Consider the following 8,680-nt stretch of genomic DNA (forward strand, 5'->3'; position numbering starts at 1 on the left):
TACAGCCTTGATGGAGATGCGCCTCAACGGGTAATCGGCCTCTTAGCTGTAGATGAGAAATTTAGCCAGTGCAGTACAACCGCTAACCTGGGATTTTTAACGCGCATCACGCAGTAGTGATCACACGAACGCGTGCCGGTACGAAACTCATCCAGATCGAAACGTGCGGGGGCGGCGGGGACTCGAACCCAGGAGGTTCCCAGCGCAAGCTTTCGCTCCACGCTCCGAGCTGAGACGCGTTTGCCCACTCGGCCGCTTCCTCCCCTTGAACGCGCGCAGCGCGCTACCGCTGCTTATATTCACACCTGAAGGAGAGGAGACTAGAAGAGGAGAGTTGCGCATGCGCGCGCGGTGTGAGTAGAAGCGTACGCACGCGAAGTGCACGCAGCTGGTAGAGAGAGAGAGCGGAGAGAGTAACGCGCAGCTGTTGGAGAGAGGGAAGGAGGAGAGTTGCGCATGCGTAGTGTGAGTGCGGACTACGACGCCGACGCCGCGAGACATAGATCCCAGCAAGAGATGCTCCGCATCTAAAAGGTGTGCGCGTCATTGGAGGAGGATGAAGGAATGCCTATGCCCTATGCTGTCGGAGTGCAGTGCATGCTATGAGCTCATGCCGCCAATCAAATAATGCCGACTGTGTAACGTCACGGCTTTCATTGTCGTTCTTTGAGCCCATCCTTCGAGGCTGGTAGACCGTGACAGTGCTCCTTTAGCCAGTGTGTATTTATTTGCGCCCGCGTGTCTCTTTCAGACTTAGACCGCGCTCTGACTCAAGTATAGGAAGGCCGTCTGCTATCTTAGCCCGATCCAGGCGGCACTAAAGTCGATGCGCGGGTGTAAAAAAGCAAAACATAAAGATAAAAGCTGTGCGCGTCAGAGGAGGAGGGAGACGATGGCGCTACCTTTCTTATTCAGGGGCGTTACCCCTTGCAAAATCGAAGCGATCATATAACTCCGTTTCAAATATAGCGTGCAACGCTGGGAAGGATACTGAAGTAGTGCGCATAAAAAAAAAAAAAATGTGTTACTCCGCGCGTTTCGTGGACGAGCGGTACAAGGCGCTGCTCTGGCGATACCGAAGTCGCGGTGGCGGTGGTTCGAATCCACTTCAGGCGCAAAGGTTTTTTGGCTTTTTTTTCTTTTGCGACGTATTTTTTGTGCAAAATTGTGCGTATTGCGAAAGTGTATATTTCAATTCCTATTTTCTTTTTTTTTTTATTTATAAGGGGGTACACCAGGGGCTGGTGTTCCGTTTGAACCCCGCGCCGGCCTCCTCAAAACTGAAGAACGGTCGAGATCCAGGGCGTCTCTATTTAAAGCCGTTTATTTACATGGTAGCGTGAAACTCAGAGAGTTACCTTAAAAGTGCGGTGGACGGTCCTTTATACAACAAATACTGGGATTAGGGGACCGCACTGCCATTGGTCAGATGGCTTGGCATTCCCTCGCGTAATGTGACTTCATGGAAGTTTCCTTCAGAGTCCAAATACTCGCCGGTGTATCGAAGTCATCCAGACGGCAGTATCTCGCTGCTCTGGTGCCGGCGCCCCCATGAACCGGGAGTGATTCACAATAGACGCGTACACAACACACGGCACTCAAGATTAGGATCGAGTGTTGTTTCCTTTTCCGAGGAAAGCAGGGGCCTCGGAATACAGGCACGGGCGTCGTCCACTTAGCCGACCAAGGTTAAGGGTGCTTCAGGCGGACGGAGCCGACCGAGGTTACGGTCCCGCAGGCAAACGAACCCAGACGCTTCGGAATGCAACCACGGGCATCGTCCGCTTAGCCGATCAAGACGAAGCCGTAGGCAGGATTCATCACCGACACGGTTCCCTCTTGAGGCTTGTTTCACTTTGAAGCCACGAGGCCAATTTTAACACCAGAAATAACAGAAGGCAGTTCACAACACGGTCCGCGTGCACGAAACTTTCACGTTGCGAGGTCCTCGCTTCGGGGACGCCACCTTGCCAGACACTCCGGTGTCGTTACTGACCATCTCCAGGACTTTCTTTCTTTCTTTCTTTCTTTCTTTATTGGTTTCCATTTCATACAGAATGGAGGAGGCCGAGGAAAAAAGCTACAAACGCAGCTTGTGGGGCCCTCGGCCCCCTTTAAATGATGGCAGCATTGGACTCACAAAACACTCACACACAGTAACAAAACACTTCCTGGTCAATCAGATTCACTCATTCGATACAGCTCGACACATTAGTATACAGTTGCAATTTAACATGATTAGGTCGGGTAAGGAACACAAAACAATTCTAGGAAATAGCTCGTTTTCATCTCAGGCAGTTCTAACGTTCTTCACGAACCGACGTCTCCGGGAAACGCGTTCTTGAACTCGCGTACACGTTGGCGATTACCTGCTTCCACTTTTTCGAGACCTTCACAAAACGAATCTACAAAAATATCCGAGCAGGAAAGGAAAGCTTCTTGCGTAAGACGCCATCTTTTTGTCTACTTTCTTGTCCCTGTGTTTTTTTCCCCGCTTATTTACATGAGGAAACCTAACGCGCGTTTCATAGGCTATAAATGTCACGGATTCATTTTGAGTAGTATTTACGTGAAGTACAGAAATCGTTGCACCAACGGATGTCTCGGTGATTTAGAACGTAACGCAAGGAAACGTAAGCAAACGCGCCTCTGTGAATGGGTCTTGACGTGGATGGCGCGTCAGGATAGGCGCCCTCATTCCCACAATGTAGGAGTGCTCTTAATTTTTTTCCTGATCACTGATGTATATAAGGTGTATATCATTCGAATATACAGATTAAAAAAACCGTATACTGACTGAATGAAAATTACAGCTAAAATTCCGCCGGAAATCAATAATTTCATAGTTGGATGAGCCTGGACCCGAACACGGGTCCACTGATTATTGGTCATGTTCCAGCTTAGAAGTTTATCGGATTTGGTTCGTTCATGTCTCGGCCTGGGTCGGGCCTTCCTCGGGAATGATGAAAATAGTGCTATTTTATTTCAAACAGCTTTTATTTTTTTTTTTTAAATTAGAACTCTCTTCCTCTCTGCTTGCCTGAAAAGTATAAAATATTAATAATATTTAGCCAACAATTACACCTGCGAGCATATTGCAAATTTTATATGGTTTCTCGCGTCACTTACTAACGTGGCTATGTAAGACGATGTCGTTCACAGAGCTACTCAAAAGCGCTGCCAGCGTTGTAGCACAGCCAGTACAGATAGAAATTCGCGAGAACTGAACCTAAAACTGGTTTCTCATAAAAAGATTATCCAGCAAAAAAATACAGGAAGATCCATTGGTGGATTTTTAGGGAATGCGTTAGCATAACCCCCGGGGAACGCCGCATACGTCCCCATTGGGGAATCGCTAACGCTGACCCAGGCACGTAGCCAGGGGGAAAGGGGGGGGGGGGGGGGGGGGAATGGGGCCCGAGGCCCCCCCTCGGAACAAAATCCTGGCTACGTGCCAGCGCTGACCCCTTCACTTTTCTGTTTTGACTTTCTCTTTTGTACTTAAAATCGAAAGAATAAAACACGGAGGACAAGCCCAGGACAACCACGTTATTTCACTGAGCAACAACGTTTATTTGGGGCAGGAAAATCTGCACCCTGAAGGAGATCCCAACTAAGATAGGGTGATAAGGGGGAAGGAAAACCGGGGGATGGAAAGGGGGAGGTTGGGATCTCGTTCAGGTGCAATTTTCCTTCCCGAAATAAACGTTGCTGCTAAATGAAAGACGTGGTTGTCCTGTGCTTGTCCTCCGTGCTTTATTCTTTCGATATTAAGTATTCATGTTCAGCTGGCTCGCTTTTACCAGAATTTCTGTTTTTCTTCCTCTATTTTTCACTGCCTCTTTTTGGCCTCGCTGCGGAGTCGGTGTCAGCGTTTCCCAAAGGTGGACCTGTGTGGCGTTTCCCAAGGATCATGCTAACGCATTCCTTAAGAATCCTGCAATGCATATTCCTGTAATTTCTTTCGCCCTTTTTTTTTGTACTCTGCCTGTCAGAGTACGTCGACGCCCTTAGATACGGTCATTCATATCACTAGTGAAAAGAACCATATCCATATAACTCGTGGAGGGAACCGTACCTATCGTTTTAAAGGGACCATGAAATGACCTTTTTACTTTTTCCAGATAACTTTTACATTAAACCGTCAATGTTCACTGAATGCCGAACAGGCATCCGTTTTCGTCTCGGTTTATTAACTTCTACAAAAAAATTAATGAAATATCGACCTTTTCTTTCTCCAACTGACCGCAAAACAAGCCGTGACGTACGCTGTTTCCGGAACCGGAAGTTCTCTCGGCAGTAGGAGAATGGGAGCGTTAGCGGCGACGAGTTGGGGTGCGCCGGTAGGTTTTACTGCGCTGATGTCACCGACGTATTTTCTGAATCGGCGCCTCTCATCGCCGCATCGCAGCTGAGCGAAATTCAATGAAATATGTTGCGCTACAGCGACAGCATGGGACTAGTCCCATACGCCGGTATGCCTATTGGGAAGTGCAGCGAGTCTTCCGGTGAAGACTCCAGAAGTCAACCCAACTCAATGTTGGTAAAAGGCGGCCCGTGTCAGTTGTTTGCAAAGCGACGTAGATGGAAACAAATTGCCGCGGCGTTTTTCGCGGCCTCGGAGATGCAGGAGCGAGCCGACGTTAAAAAAGATACGTTTGAACTACGAGTGTCGGCAAGAGCCACGTAAATACCTGTTCACACTCGGAGCGGACGCGCGCGTTTGATGGAAGTGCTGTATAGAATCGATTCGCCCAACCAGGGGGCGCTTCGAAATTGCGATGGTAGCGCCACCGCAGTACAACACATGGTCGTGTCGCGTCGGTCGTGTTCGTAGCGTTGCATTGGCGTCGCAGGTGTTTCGAGCGTACAGTGAAGATTTAGAGAAAGATAGAAAGCGTGCGAGAGTTATTTCTCATGATGAGTCAAGAAACGATAGAGAAGCTTCAATAACACGCATCTTCCACCGAGAAAGCGGTTGATTTCCCCGCCAACGAGTCGGGTCCGCCTCGCAAGTACGGTCGTGTCGCCCGTGCGGCGTCTACGAGATAACTTTACAGGTGAGCGTCCCTTGTTTAAATTTTGCGCTGTAATAACATTGTGCCTTTAAGATTACTAATCACAATAAACCACTGTTCTCGTGAGTCCTGTTAGACGACGTCGGGATACTATTTTTCGGTCGCTGAACCACCGGCAGACTACGTTCTCGCACTAGAGGCTACGAGTAGGATAGCTTTTCGGGCTCGCCCACGTCGAAGAAATATTTACGTGTCGGGGATCATGCGGGCATAGGGTGATAATTCCGGGAAGAGATAAGTCCCCCGCGTACAGTTGAGACTGCACGTCCTCGCTGGGCTGGAGTCGCGGACCGGTGCGAGCATTGTGCCGACGCTCGTAATTTTATTAGCATTGTTGAACACACTTCCTGCATCAGCCTGCCTCAGCAGTAGGGAACTAAAACGCCAGGGCACGACCTGAACAAAGGTTTCGTAGATTTATTACCAGGTTTTTTTGTCCCACTTCACTGAGGCAGTAGGTTGCAGTTACTGGGACCTGCTCCTGCTGATTAATGGTTCTTTTTCTGCGAGTATGAGCAATAATGTGCCGCGAGATTCTGTCAGAAAGAGGGGCAAAACAGTTGAAAACGAAAAGAGGCTAGCCTAGACTAAATCTCCAGCATAAATGTCTGCTATGCATATGACTGCACATAATTTTAGTCGAATTTTCATGACAATGTTCAGTTGGATGGATTCATAAAAAACTTCATTTCTCTTTCAGGTTCAAGTTGTCCAGTCCACATGCAAGATTTCCAGATATTGGCTGGGGGCTTGATTCATACTTTACTGTGTGGGACATTTTAGGAGGAAAATGTTGTGTAGCAAAGGAAACACCAGTGACACATGATAGGTTGTCATCAGTAGAACAACTTTTATTTTCTAGAAACATAATCCATGCATGCCAGTGTTTAATTGCTGCTTCACTGAATAAAGTTTTTCGTGGCATGTTTTCGAGCGTTTCCAGGAATGTACCGTAATTTCCGGGCTATACTTTTAAAAGTTGGAATCTTAGGCTGTGCGGACTATGCAAAATTTTTGTTTTTCAATATCGTTGATTATGACGAGACGACTGATTTGGTGAATGAAAGAGTACGTAAATGATAATTTATGTATAATACCAGCTTCTTTGTGTCTATGAGAGGATATTCGTGACGACTAAGCACCAGGTGCGGACGATGCACCGTATGTGCACAATCTAAGCAAAATCTTTTTACCCCAAATTTGCCCCTGCAGACTATAGTCTGGAAAATATGGTACAGCAACATAATGCAACGCTTTCAGAAATGTTTTGTTGACAGTGAAAAAGATGTTTATTGAGTTTTATCACAACCACGAGTAGGTAAACACACAACCTTGTGACAATATAAAAATTCTTCTCATGCTCTTAACACGGTGACATTGGAGCAGACTCGAAGTATGGCCGGCAGGATACTTGTAGATGATGTACACATCTCGAGAAGCAAGGACTGTCCAAGAAATTGTAGGGCCGAGAACCCCGACTACTTCAGGGATCTTGCACGGCAGATTAGCTGTTCATATTCCAGATCTCGCGAAAGATGTCTCCCAGTTCGTGAGAAAGCAGTCGTCACCTAAGCTTATCCATCTTTAGCCAAGCTATACTGAATCTTGGGGTACAGACTAAACCAAAACATGTAACTCAAAGACAGAAGTTGCCAATCAACTAACGATACTTTTAACAGGCTAAGAACCGGGCACATATAGAGAATGCAAAATAGATGAGGAAAGGTCACCTGTATCTTCGAGCGAGGGGGTGAAAATTAATTTAAATTAACTAAGAATCTTTCACGAGCAATTACAGGGTTGGTAGGTTCCCTGCAATTAGTCTTTATTAAACACCTCAGCTGGCATCTCGTCTAGTAACTTGTTGCAGGATGAGCCTGAGCGTTGTCCTTGCAGGTGTTCATGAAGTGCACGCTGCAGATCCCCGCTGACGTTGGCGGAATCAAAACTGAACCACCCCCACTGAAAAATAAATCAATAATATAAGATCTCTGGTGTGATGAGTAGAAAATCGACACGAAATAATAGAAACGATTATTGTCTCTGGCAAGTAAAAACATAATCAGGGTTTCTTTTTATTTAAAAAAAAAGGGGGGGGGGGGGCGGGTGGCTGGCTGGTTGAGGCGGTTTGGAGGTGCATTCCTTGTGTGTGTTGTTTGGGAAGGGGGGGGGGGGATGCATGTGTGTATTATAGCGTCGTATATTATGGCTATAAACAGCTAAAAAAACGGGAACAGCGATTAAGAAACACACACGGCAGAAGAAAGCTGCACTCGCAACCCCCAAAAGCCCCTCCCCTAGCTAGACATATGCTGACAAAGTCAAAAAGGCATGCAGGGCGTCTCTTGTGAACGGCCGAGCTCTAGCACGTCTTCGTTGCTCTTCGCTGCGATGTGGCTGCACGTGAACGCTCGACGGTCGCGAGATAGAAACCCTGTCGAAGGTTGGAAGCTAGTGCTGGAGGAACTAAAGCTTCTCCCTGCCGTTCTCACCCTGCCAGTGATTATAGTTGAAATATCCGTGCCAAAGGGATCCAACATAGCGACCGAAGCCTCGTCAAACACCTCGAGGGAAGCGACAGACGCGCACTAAAAAACAAATATTCCGTCATGCATTTCCAGTCAACTGACTTTCCCGCGTTCGGTAGTCATTCTGTTTCTATTCGGACACCAACTCCATTTAGGTTTTCTCGCGTATTTAGCAAAACTGATCTTCCAACGAACGAGAGACTTACTTTTGTCGGAGCACCGACGTGGTCCAGGCTTGGCGCCGTTCGAGTCTCGCACGGCTTTTCAGGGGAGCGGTAGAATTTTAAGGATTGACTACAACAATATCGGAGGTTGTTGCTGCGATCAACAACGAAACATTTGTGCTAGCCGGGCTTTTATATCGTCTCTATCGCAATGAATGTCATATCCGACCGCCTACGACGGAGAAGCGAGGCGAAAAACAACGAGCCACTCGGGTTCGGGCGTCCCGCCAGGGGCTGGAATGGCGCTGTAGTCGGCGGCGAAACTTGAGCGCTTCGGTCCTATTGGCGATGTTGGTAAGCGCTTCGGGACCGTTCTTTTACGATTGCAACTCGATACTGACGCGACATTCGGCCAAGAAAGGTTGGACCGGCATTGCACGTATACCTCCCACGAACTGTTATAGCTCGACAGTGACGTGCAGTCTGTCTGAATAAAAATGGCATACCAATAACAAAGTGTACATACCGTGTTACGAAGGTAATCCATACGGTGTTTATTTCAGCTCTATATCACACAAAACAAGAAGATAGAATCGACGAGAGTCCCATTTCGACGAGTGTTCGTCAACACTGCCTCGGAAAACAAGGGGAAGAGATTTACCTCACCTCTTAATCTAAAATTGAGGTCAGCGATCAAACTATAATACGGGAAGGGTCCACAAGGGTCGCGCGGGCATATTCCATTCAGCACGCCAGCCGGTCGTAGGCAGACGGTCTTGCGACGAAGCAACGCTGCGCCGAGTCGGAGTGCCTGCTAGGCCTATATTCTGAGCAGCTCGCTTCGTCGGAGTCGGTGGATTTTCTCGGGTGTTTGTAGATCCAGCGTTCTTGTTCGTCATGGTCTGTTTTA

The 8,680-nt window shown here is 47.7% G+C and overlaps 1 long non-coding RNA gene across 1 annotated transcript; it reads left to right on the forward strand.

Annotated features, from left to right (window-relative positions):
• Positions 1-4,755: 4,755 nt before the first annotated feature.
• LOC120848869 lies at positions 4,756-6,006 on the forward strand. The gene is made up of 2 exons (XR_005717785.3): positions 4,756-5,060; positions 5,779-6,006. It is a non-coding gene; the product is annotated as an uncharacterized LOC120848869 (long non-coding RNA).
• The last annotated feature ends 2,674 nt before the right edge of the window (positions 6,007-8,680 follow it).

This window comes from Ixodes scapularis, unplaced genomic scaffold, assembly GCF_016920785.2.
Source record: "Ixodes scapularis isolate PalLabHiFi unplaced genomic scaffold, ASM1692078v2 PGA_scaffold9__187_contigs__length_104089568, whole genome shotgun sequence".
NCBI classification, from domain to species: Eukaryota; Metazoa; Arthropoda; class Arachnida; order Ixodida; family Ixodidae; genus Ixodes; species Ixodes scapularis.